Source organism: Acinonyx jubatus, chromosome D4, assembly GCF_027475565.1.
Source record: "Acinonyx jubatus isolate Ajub_Pintada_27869175 chromosome D4, VMU_Ajub_asm_v1.0, whole genome shotgun sequence".
In the NCBI taxonomy this organism is placed as follows: domain Eukaryota; kingdom Metazoa; phylum Chordata; class Mammalia; order Carnivora; family Felidae; genus Acinonyx; species Acinonyx jubatus.
Window position 1 is genome coordinate 2749133 of NC_069391.1, and position 27411 is coordinate 2776543.

Below are 27411 nucleotides of genomic sequence, written 5' to 3' on the forward strand. Positions count from 1 at the left end.
CCCTGCCAAAGTACAACATCAGTGCACTTTCTTGTTACCCCCAAGAGCCGTGTGACGGAACTAATGTCTTGCGGTTAGTGGCAGGGATCTTTGAAACCCGCTTTTCTTTTCTCTCTGGCGGAGCCTCCAGGCACGCTGGTGACGTCCCCTGGCCGGCACTCCCAGGGGCTCCCTGGATCCCTCCCAGGGATGCCCCAGGTCACTCGGCCATGCCTGCAGGGAGGGCGATGACCGTCCAGGGGTGAGGCCTCTCCTCGGGGGCTGCTATTAATAAAGTGACCGCTGACCCCCGGACGTGGGGAGGGAGGTGGGGACGGAGCGTTCCCAGGCCTGGCGTTTGGCCCGAGGCCTTCCTTGCGTGACTGGGAGGCCTCCAGAGCGCTCTGGTTCTGCCCTGGCCCCGTGGCCTCTGTGGACCGGAAGCTCTGTGTGGACCCAGTGCGGGGGCTGCCCTTCCTCTGGGATATAAATATCCCAGGACTGGCCTCCTGCAGCCTCCCGAGAGGGCCGGGAGGGAAGGAGGGTCATGGCCCTCCAGGAGCTGGCTCAGGGCCTCCCCGCCGTCCGGCTTTGTCTGCAGGCCCCCGGGGCAGCTGGCAACGGGGCCCTGCTTCGCTTCTCTGCTGGAAGTGGACGGACACGGGCTGGGACAGAGGGGGGGCCCTGCCTGTGGCCGGAGACATAGGGAGGGTGTGACGGGGGCAATACGCAGCCTAGTTTTATCTACACCTGTGGGCGCCCCTCTGGGGCCTCGGGCCTCGGGGTTCCGGGAGGGGGAGACGAGTGACTAAGGCCCGAAAGGGCCGGCGTGGCCGGCGGGTGGCGGCCTTGAACGTCTCACACCTCGCCCAGCCCAGCCTGGCGCTGTGCTGGGAACTCTGCCTCTGTTCCCTCGCCTTGTCCGCACACAGCCGGGCTGCCCGGCACGCATAGGTGAGACGCCAGGGCCACTGCAGGCCACACGGTGGGTAAATCCCACCATGGTCCCCTGGATGTTCCGGAAAGGCTGTGGGTTCTGGTCCCTCCCACTGGAACCCAGAGAAACTCGTGCTGGAGGAGGGACCGGGCATTCCCAGCACCGTGGGCCCAGGACCTGGGAGGGGACACAGCCTCTCCTGGTTCTTGGCCCTGGTGGGCCCGGCTTGGCAGGGATGGTGGGGGGCTCGTGATGAAGGGTTTACAAATCCTTCGCATAGGACAGCAAAACGCATCCTCAGAAAAGCACTGGAAAGGGTTTAGTGTAAAAAATGCCGTTGCAGAGCACCTGGCTCTCAGGAGGAAGGCGGACCCCCCCATCCCCACCCGGCTATCGGCTCCCTCCCAGTCAGGCCCATCAAAGCTGCCTCTGTCCGCCCTCCAGGGCCCTGCAGGAGCCAGGTGCTTCCAAGAGTACGTCTGCCCCCGGGACCTGGGCTCTCTTTTCTGCATGTGACAGAGGAGAAAGCCGAGGTTCAGAGAGGACCCCCAGCTAGAAGGGACCAGACAGGGATTTGAAGATAGCACTGGGTAACTGCCCAGGCTAGACCCACCCTCCAGCAGAGACGGAGATTTCCCTCAGAAGCCACAGCCCCTCGCCCACCACAGTGCCACCCATGGCCAAACACGTCTGGGAAATACTGCTCACAGTTCCCTCCTGGCGGGGAGCCAGCGTGCAGAGCAGCTAAGGCTCTGAGAAGTCCCGCATGCAAGAAGTCTGCTCCCCTCTGCTCACCCAGTGGTTGCCAAACTGGGGTATGGCCTATCCACCGGAGGGGGTGGGGGGCAGGGTAAGGGCAGGCCTGGTGGCCTACAAGCTGCTGTAAGCTGCTGTGGTCAGGCTGTCCAGAAAGTCCTGCTGTGAATGAGCTGCAGGGCCCTGGGGCGAGTCCCTTCCTCCCTTCACCTTCGTCTCAACCTTGAAGGGGGAAGAGAAACAAGGCCCACCTGACAGGGCTGCTGGGGGGACACGGCTAAGTGCTAGTTGTTCACGCTCTTCTTCTGGGGAACTCTTACTTGCTGAAGACCCTACTGTGTGCCTTGCTTGGCATCTGCCCCCCGGCAAGAAGACCATCCCCCAAAGGCTCATGGCCCACCCTCTGGGAGGAAAGCCAGCAGTGAACAAATGATTCCTGGCTTGGATCCGTGCGTTCCAGGAGCCAAGGGAACTCGTCGGCAGGGGGGCAGGAAAGAACAGGGCCTGCAGGGTGAGTTTGTCCAGGGAGAGCGAGGAGGGCTCTGGGAAGAAGACCCAGCCTGTGCAAAGGCCCCGGGGTGGGTAAAAGGAGCACCCGCCCCATGACTGGAAGGAGGAGGGAAGCACAGGAAGGCCCAGAGGCCAGGAGCCGGGGCCAGGTTGGGCGGGGGGGTGGGGTGGGGGGGGGAGTCTGGGAGGCTGCACAGGTGAGCAGGGGTAGGGGCAGATGACAGGATCAGATGCCACAGGGCAAAGGTGGGCAGCGTGGAGGAGGCAGCCCAGTGAATCACTGTGCTGTCCAGCTCGTCTAGGGCTGGCTGCCTCCCCACCCTGATGCCCCTCCAGGCTTCCAGCAGCCCCTGCCCTGCCTGTCCCTCTTGTGCGGGGCCCCTGGGTGTGGCACTTCAGGGGGCTGGGGTGTGCTCTGCCCGTGCGCTCCTCGGGGGAGGCGGTCAGCCCAGAGCCCTCTCCAGCTGCCCCAGATGCAGGCAATGCCGCTGTGGAGGAGGCGAGAAGGGCAGCATATGCTGGGACTCGGTTCCAGATATGCACGCTGACTGTGCCTGGTCCAGGCATGGACTGTCACTGTGCCAGGCTCCAAGGGAGCCCTGCGGACGGCTACGGAGGAGGCGTCTGCCCAGGGTGCCCCTGGGAGGGAGGCGGGGAGGTCACTGGGGTGGCCTTCTGCCCCACCTCCACTGAGACTGTCGTGGGGGGCGGCGTGCTCTCTCAGGGCTGGCTCTGTGCCGGCTTGGGCCTCCCCGAGCCACAACACAGGGGGTGTGCTCCCATCCACGCAGGGGGTGTGCTCCCATCAACACAGGGGATGCAGGGGGTGTGCTCCCATCCATGGCAGACCAGGTGGCAAGCACAGAGTAGGATCGGCTTGGGGGTATCTTTCGGGTCATGTGCCCATGGCCCCAGTCTGGACCTCTAGTGGACACAGAGGGCACAGCCCCAGAGGCAGGCCCGCCTGGGAAGGTCTCGCGGTGGGGCAGGAGGGGGCGGCCCCGGGAGGAGGCCTGGCCCGGCTCATCCTCGGTTCCCCTGACCCCGTGACCCTGGTGTCCCTGTGCCCCAGCAGCCTCTGCTATTTCCGGTCCCGCCGAGCCTGGGCCTGATCACGTCCCCAGCTCCCTGCAGGGTCCACGCCTGGCCTGCTGCCCGCGTGAAGGAGCGGAAATGCGCTGGGCGCCTGGGCGTGCTGCAGACGATGCGGTCCCGGGAGCTCCCGCTAGCCAGGTGTGGGCTGGTGCTGGGGGGGGGGGGCCCAAAATCGGGCCGGAGGGGGCCCCGTCCCGTTCTTCTGGGGCCCTTAGTCCCGGGCGGCACAGGGCTGGTGCCCTCCCACGTGGCTGGACCCCTGCTTGGCCTCCGAATGATGTTCCTGCAGCTGCTGGAACAAAGGACTACGGGCTTGGAGACTGACAACAGGAATGTGTCCTTCCCAGTTCTGGAGGCCACAAGCCCCACGTCCAGGGGTCAAGGGCTGCGTTTCCCCTGGGGGCTCTGGGGGAGGGTCCTTCCTGCCTCTCGTGTCTGGTAGTCTGCACCATCTTCACAGGGCCTCTCCTCGTCTGTCTCTTATCAGGACACTTGTCACTGGGTGTAGGGCCACCCTCATTTGGATGACCTCATCTCAAGGCCCCAGTGAAGCAGCAGGACCGGGTTTTGGCCCTGATCTGTCACCAGCCCCTTCGCGACCCTGGAGAAGTTGCTCCTGAATCTGTCAAACGGGAAGATTCCGGCCTGGGAGGGGCCATGGGTCTTTCAGGCTCTGATAGAAGCCTGTCCCCTCCCCAGAAAAATGCCACTCTGTATGCGCACCGATCCAGGGGCTCATAGACCCCGGGGATCTGGGTTCACAATCAACCTTTCCCTCAGGCCCGGAACGAGATGCGGAGGCCCCCCCCGCCAACGTTACCTCGTCCACACACCCCTCTCCCTTCTCCTTAGCGCACACGCTGCTGCACCCCTCCAGCACCTTCTCTCTTGGGACGCCCTCAGCCCTGCTCCGTTCCCTTCCAGGTGGCCCACACCTGCGGCTCATAGTCTGCAGGGTCTCGCACCTGCCGCTGGAGGTGTTCAGGGTCTCCAGGTCTGCTGTGCTCCTGACCCCCGGGGAGGGGGGCGGGGCTCCAGCCAAGTTCACAAGCAAGGGCCGGGGACAGCAGGCAGGGAGAAGGAGAGGGTCTCCAGGCGGCAGGTGCAGAGAGGGAGGCCTGACCAGGAGCCCGGGTGTGGCCCAGGTGGGCAGGCTCTGTGCCCAGGGCCGAGAGGGCACAGGAGGTTCTGATGTCGCCTGAGCGGACAGGCTGCAGCTCCCCTCAGGGTGCCCCCCCCCCCAACTCGGTGCCGCCCCAGGCTCCCTGCAGGCTGCCCGTCCCCCCCACCTCCACAGGCCTCTGCTCAGCTGGGCTTCAGCACCCTCACGCTTGGTCCTGCGACCTTGGGATTCTGGTTCGTTTGCTAGCTGCCCTCCTTCCAGGCCCGGGTCTTGGGGGCGGGGGCCCCAGTCGCTGACTGCGTCAGGCTGCAGGTGTGCATGAGCGACGCCAGAGCCACTGGGAGGGGCCCTGCCTGCTCCCCGAGCTGTTCGCCCGTGAACCCCTCCACTCGAGCTGGGCTCCGCCTCCTGAGTCACCCGTGGCCTCCATGTGACCGCAGCCAGCGTGCAGACCCCAGTTCTCCAGCTGGGCCGTCCCCACCCTGCACACCGTCACCCCTGCTCCTCCTCCTCCTTCCTTCCTCCCCGTGGGCTGCGGGACGCCTCCCGGCCGGTACCGCTGCCCCTTCTCGGTCCCCGAGGGCTGCCCCTTCCGTCCTCGGCCTGTGAGTGCTTCTTCCAGGCCAGGCCTCCTGTTCCTTCTACGGGCCGAGGACCCCGCATCGCTGTCTGTGCCGCACTGTCCCGCCTCGGGGGGGACATGCCCACTCTCCATGCCCACTCTGGGCCTGCTAAGTTGGGGGAGTGGGCTCCCCACGGGCAGGGGCTCGGCTCCCGCCTCAGTACCCAGCTCTCCGTGTGAGGCCTCTCCCCCTTGGGGGGGTCACTGGAGAGTCATGTGGCCTGCCCCGGCGGCACTGGGGGTGAGCCCCTCTCTGTGCAGGGGCTCCCAGACGGGTGCTCCCACAGGGTGGCGGGTGGGGTTCCGGCCGTGGGTACTGAGGGCTGAGTCCCAGCACCCCTGGTGAGAGAGGCCGGCAGGTGGTTCCGGGGGCCGCTGCCGTAACTGGGGGCCGGGTCACAGCTCCGGTCCGGCTGGGTCCTAAGAGACCCCGGAGCGGCTGGGTCAGGCGTCGCCACCCTTCACAGGGAAGAGGCCAGGGACGGAGTGCAGCTGGTGCAGACACATCCTCCCGCGCCCTTCGAGGGCCCCTTTCCGGGCTCCATGCAGGGCTCTGGAGGAGTGGTGAGTTCTCGTACTTTGTTGTCATGAAAAAAATCCAACGGACTCATCCAACACAGAACAGAAGGGACGGGGAAGCGAAAGGGCAGAGACCAGTTCCACCAGCCGCAGACCCAGCTGTACGGGGTCGGCACTGGGGGGCGCATCTTTGCACTGTTTTCCTGCGTGTACGTCTGCGTGCGTGTGCACAAGTGTGTGTGTGTGTGTGTGCACGTGTGTCCACGTAAGCCTCGCCGGCATCATGCCTTACTGCTGCCCCTCGTGTCCCTTTTCCTGTGAGATCCCAGCGTGGGGGGGGGGGGGGTCCTTCTGCCACAGGACTTTAAATGCCCGCGAGGCGTCGCGTTGTATAAACACTCAGCAGTTAATTTACCCTAAGTCCCCCACGAACCGTTTTGACTCTTTTTTTGCTGAAACAAACCGCAGCGTTCAGACGAACATCCTTGCCCACGTCCCTGACGGACAAAGCAAGACGGGAGGCCGTGGGTCAGAGGGCATGCCGTGTGCGACTTTGTGTGCGTGTGAAAATTGCCAGGGACGATAGGGAGGGACCCCGCGTGCCTTTTCCCTCTGTCTTGTTAATTTTAGGTGTGAGCAAAAAAAAAAAAAAAAAAAAAAAAAAAAAATGACCGCCAATTCGGCACAGGTGAAGAGATGTCACTGCTCCTTCAACCTTTGAATTTTGTGAAGTTCAACAGTTTGCAAGGAACCCTTTATATGTGAATTACATAAAATCTTTGTCAGCCGTGTATGTTACACATATTTTTCCAAATCTGTCGTTTGTCCGTTAGCTTTCTGATTTGCTTTTCTCGCGGAACGTTTCACTTTTTTTTCTATGCAGCCCAGTTGCTGTCCTTGGTCGGGGGGTCTTGGTGTCTGTTGATTTTAGGGCGAGGCTGGGGGTGTGGTGGGGGGCAGCCTGGGGAGGGTGCGGCCACCAAGCGGCCGAGGTGGGCTGGAGGGCGGCTCTCGCTACAGGGGCTCTCTGGTGGGGGTCACACACGCGTGCCATCGGCCTCTTCCTGGAAATGCATCTCGTGGTGGGATGGCTTGGGGTCATCCCTTTTGGCTCTTGTCAAGCTAAACAGAACATTCTGTGCAGTAACAGAGATCACGCTTTGTTTGTTTGTTGGGAAATCCAAGGTATGTGAGCGTGTGTGCGCAAGCGTGTGTAGGAAATGGGGCAAGACTCACCCAATTGACGGTAAAAAAAAAAAAAAAAAAAAAAGGCTTAACTGTCTTTAGAAGATCCATTTCCTTTCCAGTCCAGAGCAGTGCCGAGTCCCCTGCCCTGAGCTCCTGGCTGTCCGGGCGTCGCGGGAGAGCCCGCTGGACGGGACGCAGCGAGAGGGCTCCAGCACGTGGCAGTGCAGGGAAGACAGGATCCCAGGGTGTCCAAGCCGATGCTCCCCCGCATCCCGCACCCGGGGGCTCCCCAGAGGCCAGCGGTGGGGCGGGGGGGGGATCCCTGGGCTCTTTCCAGTGCCTTCCATCCAGTTGGTTGGAGATCACAGTTGTTCTGGACAAGACCTGCTCGGCCAACAGGTTTCCCAGCACGATGCCCTGGGTGGGGCTATGGCTGAGGTCTCTCTTCAGACCCATTTGCAGATGGGAAAACTGAGGCCTGGCGAGTGAGAGGCCTCTGCAGGACTGGGACCCTTCTCCTGCTCCTGCCTGGTCTCCGACTGCAGGGACGGCTGAGACACCTGTTTGTGGCTCAGGTGTGGTCTGTCTCACGGCCACGGGATGGGGAAGAGGCGCCCATTTAAGGGTCATGATTGCAGGGATAGAACCAGATAATGAGGGTCAGTGCTGGTATACAGTAGGTACTCAATCAATGGCGATGGCGGACGAGGGAGGGCTGAATTTGGATTCTGCCGTGACAGCTTTGCTTCCAGGATTCCCACGAGGCTGTTGGCCTGGAGCGGAAGGAAGAGTCTAGCGGCTCTCTTGATGGGCCCTGTGGGTGCCCCTACACCCCAAATGTGTAGAGTTCAGGAAGCGGTCAGATGGCCAGCCTCCCAGGGATGCCCTGGAGTGGGCCCACCTCACATGTCCCACCACCAAGCCGAGTGACGAGGATGACATCTGGGCACCGGGTCGCTGGACTCCTGGGGAGCAGGGCATGGTGTTTCTCCAGCTGGAGCCTCAGTGTTCATGTCTGTAAAGTGGGTCTGTCCAGCTCGCCCCGTTGGTGAGAACCACTGGGCGGGGTCCTTCTCTGTGTTAGCCCTACAAGCCTCATCGGACACAGGGCATTGCCACATTTTTCCCTTACCGCTTGCCCACCACTTCCTGGCCCTCCTGGGCCCTGGGAGGGACCAGCTGATGCCCCTGAAGCCGGCTCCAGAGGCTGGGCCTCGGCTTCCTGAATCGAGGCGGTGCGCCCTCGGGATTCACTGCCAGCCTGCCTCGGATAACGCGGGCTGGTTCAATACCTGGGTGCCAGCCTCGTCTCCACAGGCCCAGCCACCAACGGGCAGCTCTGGACCAGGGCCCAGAGACTTTCCACCAATGGGACGTGGGGCTTGGTCCTCCCCTGTGGCACATGCGGTCTTGTCCAGGGCCCCGTCCCCTCTGTGCTGGCCATGGGGCCACGTGGGTCCCTTTCAGAATGCGGGGCCTGGTGCTTCTGGAGGCGTGAGATCACCCTGGGTGGCGGCGTGAGCAGGGATGTTTCCGGACAGCACAGAGTCCCCGAGTCTCACGAGTCAGGCAGAGCTGACCCCGATGCTGGGGGTCCTGACCCCCAGCCGGTGCTGGATGCTGAGTGGGGAGGAAGTTACGGGAACCCAGGGCCCAGCAGCCCCCAAACACACCTCGGGCGGTGCAGGGTCGGGGACAGAGCCCCGACCCATCTCCTAAGATTTCAGGTGCTTGGAGCGTTTGACTTCCTCCCCACCCCTGCCCGCTCGGAATCCAATTAATCAATAGAAGAAATCTCTCGTGTGGTACCTCTCTGAGCCCCGCAGGCTCCTACAAGATTGATTAACACAAACATCAATTTCTCGGGCTGCACGCCTCCGAAAACACGGCACTTTTTCAGATTGAATTGCTGCTGGGCGCCCGGTGTAAATAAAGGAGGGGGGTGAGGCAGAAGATTTGTTACCGTGTGTGGCTGCTGTGGTTTCCCACTCCGCTGGTGCTGGAGGGAGAGGGTGGGCAGGGGCGGGCGGGCGGGAGGGAGAGGCAGGGGGCAGGCAGGCAGAGGAGGTCAGGGAGAGGAGAAAACCAGAGGAACGGGCGCAGGTCGCAGGGTCTCGGGGAGGGAGGTGCGAATTGGTTCTTCTCTCCTCTGGCAGCCGAGGGTGGGAGCTGCTGGCCCAGTGGCTACAGCGAGGAGGGTGGTCTGGACCCTCCCTGATTCCATCCAGTGCAGGGGGAGGCTGGGAGGGCCACAGCCCAGAGCAGGGAGACAGGAAGGGAAGCCGCGTCCAGGCTCGGGGACCCGGACCCCGGAGCGGTGGGGATGGGGGCCCAGAGCCCAGGAAGCTGATCCCCGCGGCCACACCCCTTGGCTGTAACCAGGCCCGTTTGGTGCCCACCGGGGCGCGTCCCCGCCCGCCAGTCCTCTCCCTTCCCGGCCTGGGCCCTCTGCCCCCCTCGGCGTCTCCGTGTCTCCACTCCCGGGTCCCTTGCATCCGAGGAGCCACGACAACCCCCACGTGTGGGAGCCATGAACAAAATTTACAATTTTCTAGTAGCCACAGAAAAAAAAAAACAAAAAGAAACTGGTGAAATCATTCCAACGATCTATTTTGGGTGACCTAACGTACTCCATGTGTGGTCATCCCAACACGCGACGGAAAAACAAGGATTCGTGCGTGTTTTGGTTCTCGTGCTAGTCTTTGCGACCAGGAGTGTGTTTCGTATGTGTGCCGTCTGGGTCTGGGCCGGCCACGGCGGGGTGCCCAGCGGCCAGCGTGGCGAGGGGGCCCTGGCGCATGAGTGCGGGTGCCCTGTTTAGTCCTGTCCAGTCCTTGGGGCGGAAGGGCGTGGCGACCGGAGCTGGCCCTGAAGCCACCTGTCTGTCCACTGGATGCTGTCTGAGTTACAAGAGGCCCCCACCCCGAGGCAAAGCCTGGAGATCAGGCCTGGGGGGAGAGGGGGGTGGGGATGGAGGGGTGGGGAGGTGGGTTTTCAGGAGGAGCTGCTACCTGCTCTGATCCGGCCCTCCCCTGCTTCAAGCCCTCCATGGCTCCCCAGTGCCCTTAGACCCCACAGGGTGGGGCCTCAGCTCTTGGCCTCCACCAAGGCTGCTCCTTCTTCCTCCACAAGTGACTGCCTGTCACTTTGACAAAGGTTTCCTGAGGGCTCCGAGCACTGGGCCCTGAGATGCCCAGACAGGACCCTGAGCCGGGAGCTCCTGCAGGTTGAGTGGGTGTTACTGGGGGAAGGAACGAGGCACAGAAACTCGCAGGTGACAGGCAAGGGGGTCGGAGCTGCAGGTGGGCTGTGGGCGGGGGGCTGAAGGCCGAGGTGGGGGGGCACCCATGGTTGACGGGCGCTGGGCCAGGGGGGCCAAGGAAGCAGAAGGGTGGGTGGGAGGGCGCCGGACGAGGAAAGGGCTGGACTGTGGTGGCAAAGTCAAGGAGGAGGCTGGGGCCTCTTCTACCCTTTGGAGAGCTTCCCTCGATTTTGGCTGTGGCATTGCACTGGAACCTTCCAGAAAGGTGCCCTTGCTGTCTCCCCTGTGCTGTTCTCCCTCCTCCTTTGGCATCTTGAAGCCCCGAGCCTGCTGCCGATGGAAGAGAAGGGCTGGGGACGGAGAACAGCAGTGGGCCTTCGGGGGGCTCCCTGGAATCGGGGACCGAGGGGGCTGTGTACCTTTTGCGTCATCTACCCCCACCCCCAGCCCAGGGCCGCCCAGGCCAAGTGCTTTCTCTGGACTTCAGTTCATGTACAAGAACACGTTCCCAGCGAGAAGAGGCCGTCGTGAGGGAGGGGCGGCTCCGGGGCCGCTGTGCGGGCTCGGACTGCCTACCTCTCCTTTCCAGGCCTGGCTGGCCTCCCTCTGCTCTGCCCACCTGGCTTCATCGCCAGGACTTCCTCCTTCCTGCAGGCCACGAACCTCCTGCCGGGGCAGCCCTGTGACACGTCCCCAGCGCCCCAGCAGGGAGGGGTGTCCAGCAAGGGGATCGAGGGCCTGTCTGCCACCTCCGGACCTCGGGAGCCGGCCTCCCTGACTCCCTTGGACCCTGGTTACCCCTGGGGAATGGGGAGCGGGTAGGCCGAGACAATGAGCTGTCTCTGGAGTGATGGCTTTGTGTCCAGTAAGCTGAACTAGTGTTTTGATTTAAAAACTACTTTTTAGGGGTGCCTGGGTGGCTCCGTCGGTGAAGCATCCCACTTCGACTCAAGTCATGATCTCATCATCTGTGGGTTCAAGTCTTGTGCTGGGCTCTGTGCTGACGGCTCGGAGCCTGGAGCCTGCTTCCGGTTCTGTGTCTCCCTGTCTCTCTGCCCCTCTCTCCTGCTCATGCTCTGTCTCTTTCCCCCCTCTTTCCCTCTCAAAAATAAACATGGAAAAAAATTAGAACCTTAAAAAAATTAAGGTTAACGTCTGTACCGTCAAGTGCACCAATGGCGAGCCTACAGCTCTAGGAGGTTTGACATCATTTTCATGCGTAATTTTTTTAAGCGCAAAAAGAGGCTACCTGAGTCCCCCCCTGCTGTGCCAGGTAAAAAAGGAGCCAATGTCCCCGAGTAGCCTCCGTTGGCTGAGAGTGTGGCTCCTTCCCCCCTGCCCACCTGGAGTTACTGTCTGGGGTCAACGGGTGAGGAAGGGACAGGATCGGGGGGCAACAGAGTCACGGGTGGGGGGACACGAAGCCAGGCGCAGACCCTGGTCTCTGGACCCTCAACCCAGTGCTCCTTGTGCAGCCCCGCCCTGGCTCGGGTCACTTCCCCCAGGGAGCAGCCCAGGACCTGGGCCCGGAGCCCCGCTGCCTGGAGCCCACGGAGTGCTGTCAGCTGGCTCACGCACATGTACTCTTTTCTTCGGCCGTTCGCGAACCCCCAGAGCCTGCCGGGGGCGCCAGGCTGTGTGCCGCGTCCTTCAGATGCCGTACCCGGTGACGCGGGCGTCAGTGCCCCGCGTTGTACACGAGGAGCTCAGAGAGGGGGCCGGGCTTGCTCAAGGTCACCACCAGAGAGCGGCGGGGTGGGGGCCTGAGCTCTGGCGGGCCTCAGCCCAGAGCCTCCAAACCCGCTTTCCTAAACCTCCACCCCTCCGTGTCTTGGCCCCAGCCAGCATGTCTTCTGCCACTGCCCGCAGTGGCCTCGGGGGTCCTCCGGAGGGCACAGCCCCTCCCCCCCCCCACCGTGGCACGGTCCCCAACAGGAGGTCCAGGAACCACGCGCCGGGCTGGTGGGGGGCTCACCGTGAGGCGGGCTCTGGCTGCTGGATCCTGCCTGCGCCCTATCTCCTCCCGGGCAGGTGGGCCCGGCGGGGGCACAGAGGCCCGGTGTAGCCCCAGCCCCTGTTTTATGCAGGGGGGAGCCAGGCCCGGAGAGGGGAGGCAGGCCGCCCCAAGTCGCACAGCAGCTGAGCGGAGCGGGGCCTGGCGGCCAGTAATCACAGGCTGGTGATCACGCGGGGACGGGTGAGAGCCCACGACTCACTGCTTGTGACTTCAGGTGGCATCGAGCCAGTGAGTCAGGCCCGCCAAGGGCTCGGGCGCGTGGGCAGGAGGATGGGCGGCGGGCGGGCAGGGGCAGGAGGCAGGCGCTTGAGTCAAGTGTGGCTAATTTAGTACAAGAACGCGGATGCCACTGGCAATCTCTGCATCTTGGAGAAACAGAGGACGGTGTGAGGCCTGTTCCAGATGCAGCAGGAATGGGGATGTTGCTTAAGAGGCCTGGCGAGTGGGGGGACTCAGGTCCCGCCAGCCCCTTCCTCAGCCAGGGCGCTGGGGCCGGGCACCTACCGCTGGTCGAAAAGGGAACTTTTCCTTCACAGGCCAGGGCGAAGGCAGAGCCGAGGTCTGCACCTACCAGTGGTGTGCGAGCCGCCCTGGGCCACCTGAGCACGCCCAGGTGGGTCCCCCAAGCTCCCCGCCTCAGTCTTCCCCTCCTGTGTGATGGGCCTGGCAGGGACCCCGCGGACACGGGAAGCACCCCTTTGCCCGGCCTGGGATGAGCCGGCTCCCTAGCTGGGTGTCCCCGGGTGGGCACGGCCCCTCGGTAGCACGGTCCCCAGTGCCTGTGCCCGGGTCACAGCTGGCTGTGGGGCGAGGCTCCCGGTTCAGGACTTGGCATTTCTCCCCAAAAACATCTGTGTCCTTGGTTCAGACACACAAACACCCACCTAGCCTTTAGGCTGGAAGGAAGGAGCTAGGGGGCCTGTGGGCGGGGCCATAGGGCGCTCTCCCCGCCCCCCCCCCCAGCCCCTGACCTGGCTCCCTGCTTCGTCCCTTCCTGTGACAACACTCTGGGGTGGGGGGGCCTCTGTGCCTCACACAGGCAAGCCCCCTGCCCTGCGGCTTCTGCGGACACAGGACCCCACTGGCCCAGTGACCACGGAGAACAAGGAGAGGAGCCGTAACACCCCCCACTTGAGAGGAATATTGTGGGCTTGCGGGACAATGACCGGACAGTGCTGGCCCGCGGCCCCTGGCACACAGTGGGGACTTCTGGACGGCTGTTCTCACGTGTGGACACAGGACACACGGGTGAAGGTCCCTCATCCCGGAGAATGGGGTGAGTGACCTTCGGGTGTGAACCTCTCCGGAGTGTCAGGAAGGCTGGGGCCTGGATGCTGGGCTGCCTGGGATGGCCAGCGAGCCCCGACTCTCTCTCTCTCCTTTGAACAGCTCCTTTGGGATGGGCCTGGGGCCCTGCGCCGTCTCCCCTTGTGGACCTCCGCCTAGTCCCGGAGTCCCTCGGCACTCCTCCACGCAGGGGGTCCCCAACCCCTGACTGCCCCAGCTGCCCAGCGCCGTGCGGCTGGTGTGGAGGACAGGTTACAGCAGGGGCGATGACAAAATATCGCGAGCTGACTGAAAATTAAAACATGGCGTATCGACTTTGTGTGATGCAGCTAAAACAACATTTAAGGGGAAAATTATAGCTTAAAGTGATTTGTGGGCAATTTACATATAGGAAATTTGCAAAGGAAAACTCATCGTTGAAGGCTCACACCGAAAGAGAAAATTACAACACCCCAAAAAATGTGGACAGTCTGGTTAAAAAGTGGGCAGAGGACCTGGAGTGACATTTCTCCAAGGAAGACGTCCAGACACTCGGCGTCACTGATCATCGGGGAAAGGCAAATCAAAACAACCTCGCACCTGTCAGAATGGCGAAAACAAAAGGACAAGAGATAACAGGCGTTGGCGAGGGCGTGGAGAAAGGGGAACCCTCACGCACAGTTGGTGGGAATGCAGACCGGTGTAGCCGCTGTGTGGGAAACAGTATGTTATGGAGGTTTCTTACAAGATAAAAAATAGAACCACCGTACGATCCAGTAATTCTGCTGCTGGGTATTTATCCAGGGAAAACACGGACTTGAAAAGCTACATGCACTCCTATGTTTATTGCAGCATAATTTAGAGTAGCCAAGACGAGAAAGCAACTCGAGTGTCCATCGACAGACGAATGGATAAAGATGCGGTAGACATATGCTGTGGAATGTTACGCAGCCATAAACAAGGGCGAGGTCACGCCATTTGTGACAGCGGGGATCGATCTAGAGGGTATTACGCTAAGTGAAATAAGTCAGGCAGAGAAAGACAAATATCATATTATCTAATCATAAATGGAATCTAAGAAAGCAAACAAAAAGCGGAATCAAAACTATAAATACAGAGAACAAACTGATGGTTGCCGGAGGGGAGGGGGGTGGGAGGTTGGGCAAAATGGGGAAGGGGAGAGGGAGATACAGGCCTTCAGTTATGGAATGAGTGAGTCATGGGAATACAAACCAGAGCATAAGGGGTACAGTCAGTGATAATAATGTGTAATGTGCATAACTGTGTGAACTTGTCCGATCGCTAAGTTGTGCACCAGAAACTAACGTAACACCGTGTGTCCACTACACTAAAAACAGAAAAAAACAAGAAGAAAAGAAAAAGAAAATCAATGATCTAAATTCCACCTTAAGAAACTAGGAAAAGAAGCAAATTGAATTCAAAACAAACAGAAGGAAGGAAGCAGTAATGAGCAGAAATCAATGAAACAGGAAAGAGAAAGGCTGTAGGAAAGCGTAATCAATGAAGCCAGAGTTGCCTCCGTGAAAAGATTGTATGTGACTGACAAATCTCTAGGCAGACTGACAAAGAAAAAAAGACAGAAGGCGCAGATTACCAATATCAGGAATGGAAAAGGGGACATCACTACAGATCTTGCGGATGTTAAAATGTTAAGAAATAATATTACAAACAATTTTATGATAGACAAATTCCTTCAAAAACAGAAACTACCAAAACTCACTCAAGAAAAAAACAAGTGATAGTCCCGTATATATATTAACAAAAATTTTTTTAAACGTTTATTTATTATTGAGAGACAGAGAGACACAGAATGTGAGCAGGGGAGGGGCAGAGAGAGGGGGAGACACAGAATCCGAAGCAGGCTCCAGGCTCCGAGCTGTCAGCACAGAGCCCGAAGTAAGGCTTGAACCCACAAACCGTGAGATCATGGCTTGAGCCGAAGTCGGACGCTTAACCGACTGAGCCACCCAGGATCCCCAATAGTCCCATATATATTAGAGAGTTGGTTGTTTAAAATCTTCTCAAAACAGGGGCGCCTGGGTGGCTCAGTCGGCTGGGAATCTGACTTTGGCTCAGGTCATGATCTCACAGTCCGCGGGTTCGAGCCCCGTGTGTCGGGCTCTGTGCTGACGGCTTGGAGCCTGGCGCCTGCTTCGGATTCTGTGTCTCCCTCTCTCTCAGCCCCTCCCCCACTCTCACTCTGTGTCCCTCTCAAAAGATACATAATAAACATTAAAAAAAAAAACCTTCTGAAAACAATAAACTCCAGCCTTACGTGAGTTTTGCAGCAAATTCTACCAAACACTTGAGAAAGAAATAATACCAACCACACTCAGCCTCTTCCAGGAAATGGAAGTGGAGGGAGGAATCCACTCGTTTTATGAGGTCAGCATTACTCTGATACCAAAACCTGACAAAGAGGTTACAAGAGGCTTCATCAAAAGGATACATATGGAGGTCAAATCAGCATATGAAAAGATGCTCAGTGGTCTCAGTCATTATGTCAGTCAACACCGAAGGACGAGCCACTGCAACCTGTAGTCATGGCTTTTATTTATTTATTTTTAAAAAATTTTTTTTAACGTTTATTTATTTTTGAGACAGAGAGAGACACAGCATGAACGGGGGAGGGTCAGAGAGAGAGGGAGACACAGAATCCGAAGCAGGCTCCAGGCTCTGAGCTGTCAGCACAGAGCCGGACGCGGGGCTGGAACTCACGGACCGCGAGATCGTGACCTGAGCCGAAGTCGGCCGCTTCACCGACCGAGCCACCCAGGCGCCCCTAGTCATGGCTTTTAAAAACCGACAACTCCACGTGAAGGTGCAGAGCCACTGGAACTCACACACATCGCTGGTGGGGACACAACGTGGCCCAGCCGTTCTGGAAAACAGTCTGGTGGTTTCTCACAGAGGCGAACATACACTTACAGTATGCCCCAGCCCCAGCAATTTCACTCCTGGATATTTACCCAAGAAAACCACCCAACCGTCTGTGCGTGGATGCCTACAGCAGCTCAGTTTGTATTTGTTCCAAGCTGGAAGCAACTCGCGTGTTGTTCCAACCACGGTACGTCCGTATAATGAAATACTTTTCAGCAATAAAAATGAACGAGCTATGGACACGTGCGAGAACGGGGTTGAATTTCAAACGAATTATGCTAAGCGAAGGAAGTCAGGCTCAAAATGTTGCAGACTGTCTGATTTCATTTAAATTACATTCTAGAAAAGACAGAAACTATCAGGATGAACCATAGAGCAAGGTTGCTAGGCACAGATTTTGGGAGGTGATGGATATACTCTCTACCATGGCAGTTACCTGACTAAGTTTGTAAAGATTCACGGAACTATACACTTAAAAAGGATTTTCTTTTAAGTAGGCTTCAAGCCCAGCACAGAACCCAATGGCGGGGGGAGGGGCTTGAACTCACGATGCTAAGATCAAGACCTGAGCAGAGGTCGGGGCGCCTGGGTGGCTCGGTCAGTTAAGCGTCCAACTTCAGCTCAGGTCATAATCTCACAGTTCGTGGGTTGAAGACCCTCATCGGGCTCTGTGCGGACGGCTCGGAGCCCAGAGCCTGCTTGGGATTCTGTCTCCCTCTCTCTCTCTGCCCCCCACCCCCTGCCCCCCACTTGCACACTGTCTCTCTGTCTCTCAAAAATGGATAAATGTTAAAAACATTTTAAATATAAAGACTTGAGCAGAGATCAAGAGTCAGATGCTTAACCTACTGAACCACCCAGATGCCCCTAAAAAAGGAAGAATTTTACTCTAGATAGATACTTTCATGAACTCAACTTGAACATAAATCAATTTGGGAGAATTAAGATCTTTCTAATGTTGAATTTTCTAAACCATAAGGACTTCATAAACCATACACTATAAACATAAACAAATGTCCCCTCTTTACTTAGGTCTTCATGAATGCCTGTCAATAAAATTTCATATTTTTTTTTCTCTAGAGGTCTCGTGTGTATGCTGCTGTATTTATTTCCAGGCGCTTGACCTGGTTTGATGTTATCACAGGTGGTATCATTCAAAAATTCCCATTTTCTATCTATTTGCCCCCATCACATAGAAAGAAGTCTGATTTTTCGTGTTAACTTTACATCCAGCAACCTTGGTGAACTGTTAGTATTGATCTGCAGGTCATTTTGGACCTCCTGTGTTTGGAATCGCCTGCCTTGCAAAAAAAGGCACTTTGGTTTCTTCTTTTCCAGTTTTTTCACCTCTGGTTTATTTCTTTTTCTTTTTAAGTTTTGTTGATTTACGTCATCTCTATACCCGACGTGGCTCTGGAACTCCCGACCCCGAGGTCAAGAGTCGAACGCTCTTCTGACCGAGCCAGCCGGGAGCCCCTCGTTTATTGAGTTTTCTTACCTTATTGCAGTGGTGGAGGCAGCTGTCACCATGTCGAGCAGAAGGGGCGAGAGGAGAAAGTCCTGCCTCGCTTCTGGTTTGGGAAGGAAAGCTGTCGAGGCTTTGCCACGAAGCGTGACGACTGCGCCGGCCTCCCGCAGGCCCTCTTCCACGGCATCAGAGGCCCCCTTTGGCTCCGGGTTTGTAACAGCTCTTTCCGTTTTAATCACGAGTGGATGTTGGATTTTCACAAGTGTCTTTGCCACATGTCGTAGGACCCGCGTCTGATTTTTCTTCCTCGTGTGTCACTTCGGCGACTTACACGGATCGGCTTCCTGAGGATCGCCAAATCTGCGTTTCTGACATAAACGCAATTCTTTGCCTATGCACTGTCCTTTTCATGGCTGAGTTCAGTTTGCTAGTCGTTTGTTTTGCGTTTCAGCATCTGTGCGTGACGGTCTGCTCTCAGCCTTGTTGTGGGGGCTCCCCTGCTCCCATTCCTGCCTCCCGGCCCCACCGGGATTTAGGTCCCCCTTTCCTTGCACGGGGTGTTGACTCCAGACCTGCCCGCGCCCTGGGCTCAGCTGGCCGCGCCTCCTTCACCTTCTGTCTCCGTCTCTGGGGGGGGGGGTGGGGGTCACTGTGTTGTTCGCCCCACCATATGTTTGGGGTCACCTCCTCTATGCTGCCCCAGCAGTGGTGTGCACCCGTCAGCTATTTTGGTTGGAAATCCCCTTTGATTTGGAGTCAGATCTCTTGCCTTTGGCCGTCTGGGCCTCTCCCATCCAGGGTAGATGAGATGCCCCCACCCCAAACGCCAAAGCCTTTCAGAAAGTTTTCTGAAAACAGCAGCTTTCCCCGAGGCGAATCTGCCCCACCTCCACGGGGTGCAGACATAGCTGTGGGTTTTGAAGTCACATTTTCCTTTTCTCTGCATCTCATCTCCCTAGTTCTGCGTCCGCGGCACATCAAGGTGGTGATAAGATCGGTGGCCTTCTTTCGGTTCCTCTGACTCGGGGCCTCCCTCCTCCCTGCCTCCCCCTCGCAGCCACCATAATCCTCACTGCCTCCGGGGAGCCCCGGTTGCGCTCCTGGTGCCCTGTCCTTTGCCTCCGTGGCACCTGGTGTCCTCGCGGCTCCGCGTCGCCTGGATGGGCGGCCCGCAGGGTGGTGGCCGTCGTGCTGAGGGCCAGCCCTTGGGATGGGTCGCGGGAAGGACTGGGAGCTTTCCGCCCAAAGTCCCCCGGGCCCCCTCGCCACGGTGATGGGCCTCGCCCATCAGGGAAGGACAGGACAGCAGGTCCCTCCCACCCGCTGTGGGGCCTCCCTGCCTCCCCACAGCTCTCCCCTCTCCAGGGGAGGCCACGCAGCTCAGCTCCACTCGGAATCCTGGAGGAGCCCGGGCGACTTCCTGTTTGAAGATCTTGTAAGTGTGTGGAATCTGAGAAACGCTCTGTTAATAAGGCAGAAGTAACCTTTGACCTCCCCTCCCCCTCACATCCTGCGACAGGAAGCCCCACCTACCAGAGGGGCGAGAACAACATCCCAGGGAGGAAGGCCGTTGCCTTTTCACCCCATCCTCTTTCTGGAAAGTTCTGTGCCCTCTTCCCTGGGGGGACGGGGAGGACAGCTGTCCTCGTCCTCGTCCTCGGGGCTGTCACGTAAGGGCCGGGCCCTGCGGCGGCTTGGGGGTGGCGGGGGAGCGGGGAGCCCCAGTACCCGTCCGGGCGGGGCCGGCCCCCCCACCCAGGATGGGGCCGGGCCGGGGGAGGCCATCAGTCTGAGAGTTTTACTTACCTTGAACGGCTCAGCCAAGCAGACACATTATTTAGGGACTAGAATAAAAAGCCATTCACTTTATTTCAATTGACCATTTAGTTCAATTTGTGTGTTGCTGCAGGTAATTACTCCGGTAATAACGTGCGGTAATCCGCGCTGATTGGGGAGCTGGCCCCGGCTCCGTGTTAATGCCGCGTGCTGCACGTACTAATTACCCGTGTGTTACCATGGTTATTTGCGTGGATGCCGTGTTAACGGCACCCTGGAAACATAAAGCCATAGTGGGTTTTGAATTAGATCTTTGTGTTCTCTTAGAGCTAAAAGTGCGTTTCACATAAAATAATCATGAATAAAATGAGATCATCGTGGTGGAGTTGCCAGGAAGCTGATTTAACTGAGCTGCAGAAATGTGACTTTACCCTACTCGAGAATTAGAGCCTCGCAAACGTTGTCGGGGTTGCTAGGCAACCCCCAGGATGACATCACTCACAGGAGCCACTGCTGGCGATGCCATCTCGCCATATTTATAGCGCCTCCGCGGAGAGGGTGTGCGTTACAGAAAGGACGTGCTTTTCTCCCAGATGATGGGTGTGAACGGCGGGGGGGGGGGGGGGGCGGGCCTCCGAAGGCTCGGAGAAGCAGCACCTGCGTGACACTGTCTCGGGTGGCGGGTGCTGGATTTCCACTGGGTCACACGGGTTCCCATGTCCGAGGGCTCGGTCAGTGGAGTGCAGTCGCCCACCCTGGACGGGTGCCCGGGCCTCAGAGGGGCAGACCCCCCGAGCCGGGGAGCGCGCACCCCGACTCGTGGCCGTGACAGGCTGGCCCCCGGCTCCAGCCTCCACCTGACTCCGGGACGGAATGACCAGAGTGGGGACAGGGTTGCCCTGAGTGTGCTGAGCGCCTCGTCCCAAGGGGCAATCAAGGGGAAGCTGGATGACGAGAGCGGAGAGGCAGAGAGGGGCGGGAGGTGCCAGGGTGCACGGTTGGCCCACCGACCACCGCAGTCCGCCCTAGCCGCAACGCACTGTGGCTCTGTGGCCGTGGCTCAGTGCCCTCTCCGAGCCCGGCTGGCCACACCGCTGGGGCCTCCGGAGCTCGGTCTCAGGGGCGGAGGCGGCGAGTGGACCCCAGTGAGTAGTGAGCCCCGGGACAGGGGAGGGCTTCCTGGCGGGGCCTTAAAGGGGCAAGGCCAGAGCCCGTCCTCCGCCCTGAGGGTGCTGGGGTGCCCGTAGGCGCCAGCAGAGGAGGCTTGTGGCTCCTCGTTGCCTGAAAACCCTCCTCCTCTGGCCGCGGGGATGCCCGGGGCTGGGGGTATGGGCACCGGGTCTCTAGAGCGGGGACCGGGACAGCATCAAAGCCCTTCTGGCCTGGCCACGCACTTCCTCCCATGCGGGCTCATTCCTGCTAACCTCCAACAAGCTGACCCCACGGACCCCGCACACCCTCTCATTCCAGACTCCTCATTTCCCACCAAAGTCTAGCAGCCCCCCAGGAGCGCTCCAAGCCCTTCTCCTGCCTCCCAGGAGCCCTGGGAGCTTCATGGCCTCCCGTCCTCGTCCTCGCACTGCCGCGGCTCAGTCCATCCATGCCCCTCCCCCTCGACGTCCCACGGACCCAACCTGTTACGTGTCACCCGTGGTGGTGTTTCCACATGGGTCTGTCCAGCCCTGACCTCCACCCTGAGATCCATACTTCTAAACATCTCACCACCCACTCAGCACCCCAATGTGACACCTTTCACCCTAATTTTAAGATCACCTAACAGCTCAAAATTGGCGTGTCTAAACCAGAGACGCGATCTTCCCCGCGTCTGCCGGCCCCGTTGTTCTCCACCTGGCCCTGCTGACCCTGTGACTCTCCTGGACACCCTGAGACACTGTTCTCTGCGTGTCTGCCGTCCAGCCACGTTCCTTCCTACCTCAGGGCCTTTGCACCCGCCGTGCCCCTGGCTGGAGTGCCTCCCCGCATGTTCTTAAGGCTCACTCCCTCACTGTATGAGCTCTCAATTCGAGGGTCCCATCCTTGGGGGTCTGCCCTGACTCCCTCTCTGCGCCCTCTTTGTCCCCGACCCTGCGTGTTTGCTGTGTAACATCCAGCGTATTCATCGGTTCGTCAGAAACTACATTCTTTCTTTACTCACAAGTTCTTTGTCTCCATCCCTAGAATGGAAGTTCCGTTAAAGCAGCGGATTTTTATGCCCTGCTCATGACTAGATTCCAAGCGGACTTGTTGAATTAATAACAAAGAAAGGAGCTGGTGTTGTGGTGACAGGCAAGATGCCCAGGATGGCCTGGAACGTGCTGCTCCCTCGGGCTCGAGTCCCTCGGCTCCCGGACCAGACCGGGTCCAGAGAGCCCACGTGGGGCCTGGCACAGAGCTGCGAACTTCTCCCTTCACTGACTGAAGACACTCAGACAAACAAAACCCACCAGCCATGAGCTATCACCATGATTTCAGGGGCCAAAGGACCCCTTAACGTCCAGAGAGTGGAAGCCACGTGAACTCAGAAGACACGGAGGGTCTGTCACACTTCCCGCTCTTGTTTGACCCTGATGGCAGGCGCTGTCACCCCCACCCGCGTGGGGACAGGGCTAGTGCTGTCTTGGTTCCAGCTCAGCCTCCGAGAGGCGCGGGGGGCCGGGGCTGGCAGCGGGGTCCCGCGTGTGCCACGTCCTCACGACTTCCCGCGGCTGTGCGCGTGCGCTCACCGGGACTTTGGTGGCTGGCCGCGTCCCCGGTAGAGCTGGAACCCGAGCCTGGAGCCCCCCACCCCCGCCCCGACTTTCCTCGTCTTGTCACCCACGAGCACATTGTGACTGGCATTCGTGGCCCTGAAATGCTCTCCAGGGGCGAAAGCCAGCCTGGCAAACAGATGCTGACTCTCCGCTTTCTTTCTTTCGCCTTCTTTCCACGCAGCCTGAACGCTCCCCACCAGCCCTCTCTGCGAAGCCTGCTGGCCTAGTTGTGTAGCAGGGATAAATTGGCCCCGTTGGTCTCCAAGCAGGGCAGAGATCCTTGGAGCGCCTGGGTGTCCGTGGGCCCTGGGCCTCTGGCGCGCTCGCCGCGGCGGCCCAGCCAAGTCGTCGGGCTCCGGGGAGGCATCGGACCCTCCCTGGGCCCTGGCCCGGTGTCCTTTCCACCACAAAGCAGCCCAACCACTTGGGCCGACCTGCGGCCAAGTAGGCCGTAGCTCCATGGGGCCTCCCTTGCAGGGAGCGGCCTGGGCCAACGGGGCAAAGCGTGGGGTCCCCGGTGACCAGCAGCCACCGGGCAGAAGCCAGCTCTGGGAGGGCCTGGAAGGCTGGGGAGCAGTGGAGCCGGCTTGCAAAGGAAGGATGAGTCTCGGAGTGTTGGAGTGGAGAAGCCAGGCAAGCAACACTGTGCCTCAGGAGGAGAATGGGACGGTGGGAGAGGCTGGTGGACGGCTGGGTGAGGGCACGGGGGGCCCCAGGGACAACGTCAATGGTCACGGCTCCTGGTTGCAGGGCATTTCCCGAGCCAGGCTCTGTATCTACTGGGTGACCCATCTTATCTCACAGAAAACATACTAGGGCCTTGTGGCGTAGGCACCCGTTTTACAGATGAGGAAACTGAGGCTCAGAGAGGTGATGCCACCTGGTGCTGGCTGTTAGCGGAGTGTGGGCTCCAGGGTGTAACTCAGGAGGGGGGCTGCGTCAGAGGTGACCACAGAGGTGCCTGGGGGGACCAGGGGGTCCTTGCAGGGTGCCGGTGACTCTAGGCTGGGGGACAGGGTGCCATGCTTAGTGCATGGCGTGGGAAGAAGGCGCTGGTGAGGACAGGCCCTCCCTGCCTCCCTCCTCCTTCCCTGCCTCCCTCCTCCTTGTGGGTGCAGGGGTGGGGGGGGGGCTCACTCCAGCCCAGCCCTCCTGCCCCTCACTGGCTTCAGAGCCTGAGTCCCCCTGGCCGGGGGTGGGGCTGGGCAAGTGGCCAGCACAGAGGAGGATCGGCGTCACTGCCACACAAGCAGCAGCAGTGACCCCCAGCCCCCCTCCCCTCCGGGTCCTGAGACGGCCAGGTTGTCCCCCTCCCCCGGCAAGGGGAAGGCATGGCTGCTGTTTGCTGCTGGCTCGTGGCGGGAATCGTCCAGGGCGACTCGCTGTGAGCTAAGCCAGCAGCCGGCGGGTGCCACCGAAACCTGGTGTTAATTCAATGGGTGGAGGCAGCCGTGTCCCATGTGCGCTCCGTGTGGGGACTGATGGAAACCCCGCGGGGCTCTGAACGCGGGCCATGCTGGGACGCGGGGGGCCCTGGGCCGCATTCACGCAGGAGCGGGTCTGCAGGGGGGGCTCTCTATGCTCCTGTGGCCCTCGACACCTGCTGTGGGTCCCGGCACCAGGGAGGAGTGCCAGGTTCCAACGCCAGCCCTGCCTCCTGCAGGCCAAGCGAGTTCGCCTGCTGGAGCCCGGTTTTCCTCACCCGGGAGCAGGCGCCGTCTGGCTCAGAGGTGCCACGAGGCTCCTACAGGCTACGTGGGGCTGCAGACGGCCCAGCGGGCCCAGCCGGGCCCCGGGAGCGCTCAGTAAGTGGTGTCTCCCCCGCCCCCACCTTGACCTTCCTTCCTGCCTCGGGCCCCTGGGGACCTGTGGGCGCCGGGTCACCGCTCTCCTGTGGGCCACAGTCTCTCGTGACTCCAACGACCCGGACTGAGTCAGCATTTCCGAGCCCCTGCCCTGCGCAGTCTCTCCCATGTGCCAGGAGCAAGGGGGAGACATGGTTCCGGGGGCGCCGTCTTGGGGGGAGGGTTGGCCCGTCCAAGGCCTCTTGGGGAAGTGACTGCACGTGCTGGGGAAGGGGCTCTGGAGGCTACGCAGGGAGGTGGGATGTGCGCGGTGGTTGGCCAGGAAGGCTCCCGCGAGGCCACGTTAGGAAAACAGAACCAGTACTCCCTGGCTTTCCAAAAAGGCGTGGGAAGTTACAGGATGACAAGGCAGTGGAAGGCGGGTTGTAGGCAACTGTCACTGTGACCGTTCAGGGCACAGATTCTGGAACTCGTTGTCTGGGTTTGCATCCTGGACCCCCACCCCCACCCCCACCTGGGAGCTGTGTGAGCCCGGGCAAGTCATCTTAGCCCTCTGTACCTCTGTGCTCTGGCTTGAAAAATGGGGGTCATGCTGATCCCTGCCGTCTGGGTTGCTGCGAATTTTCGAACGTGGACAGACACGGGGCCCTTCGCGTGTGCCAGCCTCTGGGGAGGGCCCTGTCCCTGTTGGCCATCAGCACTGGGAGTTTGTTTTCTCTCTGACCTCAGAGCAGGGCTGATGTCCCCGAGGAAGCCACTCGGAGAGAGGGGCCGACCTGGAGTTCTGAGGGGGTTATGAGCGGCGAGAAGGGCCCTTCTGAGCCTGCTTGGAGCAGCTAAGGCTAATGAGGGCAGGCTCCTTCCCGAACCCCAGGAGAGGCCAAGGAGGCGAGAGAAGAGAACAAAGAGGCAGCAAGAGAGGGTCAAGGCCAAGGCCTCCAGGAAACTTCCTGCAGGCAGCCGGCCTGGTTACCAGTGGGCTAGCCCTGGACTGCAGTGGGGGAAGGAGGAGCCCCAACAGAGAGGCTCAGTCTCGGGGGGACTGCCCGGGGAAGCCAGCCAGCATCATGGTTCCGGCTGGGGGCATCCAGTCTGAAACCCCTCGCCGACCCAAGTTCAGGGCCTTGTTCTCTGCTCTGCCCAGCGATGATATCTGCACCTCTGGGGAGGGGAGGGAGGTGCAGGAGGGCTCCCCCCACCCCAGCCCAGCCAGAAAGAGTGGCCCACTTGCAGTGGACCCTCCCCAGTCCCCCAATTCCATCAGCACGGGCAGGGCAGAGCGGGCCGACGGTGGTGGCCGGGGGGCCCTGCCCAGTTCAGGGCGGGGCTGGGAACCCCTACTCCGATACTCTGGGGTCAGCCTGGGGCTTGTAAGGGGGTGGCCGGCCGCCTGGTGGACCTTCCTGCCAGGCCCCTGGAGGGGAAGGAGGGCCAGGAGCCTCCCCAGCAGAGGCGATTGGGCCCTGGCCTTGATTTTGTCACTTAAATTCCCTGTGGGCCTGGAGTTGGCTGCAGAGAGCCAGGTGCCCACCTGGCTGGTGTGCTGTCAGCCCAGAGGACTGGCAAGGGTTTGGGGGTGGGCGGTGGGGGGCAGGGCCCTGGCCGCGGAGGGCAGCCTGGGTCTGGCCTCTAGAAAAAAGCTGGGAGAAACAGCCCAGGGTGTGCATGGGACACACTGGACCCGGCCAGGGCACCCCGGCGGCTTGCCCTCCCTTTGCTGCATGACCTTGGGCAGTCAGTTCTGTCTCCCCATCTGAAAATGGGGTGAATGGTAGCCCAGGGTCCCAGGAGGCTCTGGGGGCAGTGGGGACACACTCAGTAGGTGCTCCATCGAAGCTGTCAGTTCTCGTTGGGAGAGTGGGAGGGGCCAAGCTGTTTGCAACGGGGAAACTGAGGCTGGCGAGTGGGTGGTGAGCCCAGCCTGGACGGAGGGTCCTTTTGTCCCGGCGTGGGAGCAACAAACGCACGGCGGCCCCTCCCCCTGTGTCTGCCCCCCCCCCCCCCGCTGCACCCCATCCCGGCCTCTCCCCAGCTCACAGGTTAGACCCAGCGTTCCACGAGGTGGGGCTCTCTTTGCGTCTTCAGGGGTCCCCACCCCCCATGAGGGGCCGGCGTGGACAGATGGACTGAGGGCAGCTGCACAGAGCCCTCCCCTTCCTGCCCCCCACCAAGCCATAGCCATTCCCCAAGTCCTGATTTTTCATTAAAACAGCAGCGGGCTCCCAGCCGCCCAAGGTCATGGTGGGGCTGCGGGGGGAGCTGAATGTGGGCCATTACGCGGGTCTCTAATGTCCCTGCGGCCGCGGCTGGCGCGCTCAAGCACCGGGGACACTCCAATTTCCGCCTGTCCCACGGCGATCGTATCAGTGCCTGAGTGATCTCCTCGCTGGCGGGCGGCGGGGACGCAAGGGGGCAGCGAGCCCGGCCACCCAGCAGCCCTCCCTTGGGAACAAAAGGATGCACCTTGTGGCTGGCTGGGCGGAGAAACGGCAGCACGGGTCTCCCTTGTCCCCCTCGGCCATGCTGAGTTGGAGCCTGGTATGTCTGGGCCGGCCGGGTGAGGGCAGGCACAGCCCCTGGGTGCCACCCACACGGGGAGGGTGCACAGAGAGGGTAGAGCCCACGCCCAGCCACCCCCGGACTCCAGGTTTGAAAAAGGCCCGTGACTCTGGGTGGGAGGCAGCAGTCGGCAGCGACACTGACCTGCTGAGTGCATGGGTGTTCGGGTGGGGGAGGGGGTCTGGTGACCCGGGGTCCCCGAGCCTCGCGGCTCCCCAGCAATTGTCATGATTGCCCAGATGTCCGCACATAGCCGCCCGTGTGGAAGGGGCTCAGTTCCAGAGCTGGTGGCTGGGAAGCCTGTTCTGGGCTGAGAAACTATTTTCTGGAACTTGGCTAATCGAAAACCGGAAACAGCCCAGCTGTCCTTCGACTGGGACACAAACGGCCCAGGCCCGTGCCTGCGAGGGGTGGCGCGCGGCGGTTCAAAGGCTGCGGCCCCGTGGGTGAGCCTCGCGGGCAACGTGCCGGCTCCAAAGACCGCACGCCGCCTGTTCCACCGCCGTGGCCGAACCACGGCCACGCAAAGCGCAGCGGATGCTGCCGGTGGCTGGGGGGCGGGGGGTGAGCTGGACGCACAGGGGAGTTGGGGGTGTCGGGACGCACAGCGGTTACGTGACCACGTGCGTGTGTAAGACTCTCAGAACCGAACGCGGAGAAGGGTGAGCTTTGCCGCGTGTCCATTATACGATAATAAAACAGCAAAAAGGATTCTTTTCCTTTGCTGCAGACACAGTCGGCAGCCTGGGACGGGTCTGGGCCAGACGCCCCGCTCGGAAACCCTGTCCCTCTGTCCCTCTCTGGGCTCTCAGGTGGCTCTCTGCCCTGCCCTCCCCCCCCCCCCCCACCCCGCCCCGGCCCAGCCTCCTGGCCTCCCT

At 60.5% G+C, this 27411-nt stretch overlaps 2 long non-coding RNA genes across 2 annotated transcripts; one reads left to right on the forward strand and one right to left on the reverse strand.

Annotated features, from left to right (window-relative positions):
- The first annotated feature begins 486 nt into the window (after positions 1 to 486).
- On the forward strand, positions 487 to 6476 carry LOC128312060 (uncharacterized). The gene is made up of 3 exons (XR_008290851.1): positions 487 to 2183; positions 3258 to 3415; positions 3765 to 6476. It is a non-coding gene; the product is annotated as an uncharacterized LOC128312060 (long non-coding RNA).
- Positions 6477 to 17057: 10581 nt separating this feature from the next.
- On the reverse strand, positions 17058 to 26984 carry LOC128312061 (uncharacterized). The gene is made up of 2 exons (XR_008290852.1): positions 26438 to 26984; positions 17058 to 18011 (listed from the first exon to the last, which is right to left on the reverse strand). It is a non-coding gene; the product is annotated as an uncharacterized LOC128312061 (long non-coding RNA).
- Positions 26985 to 27411: the final 427 nt, after the last annotated feature.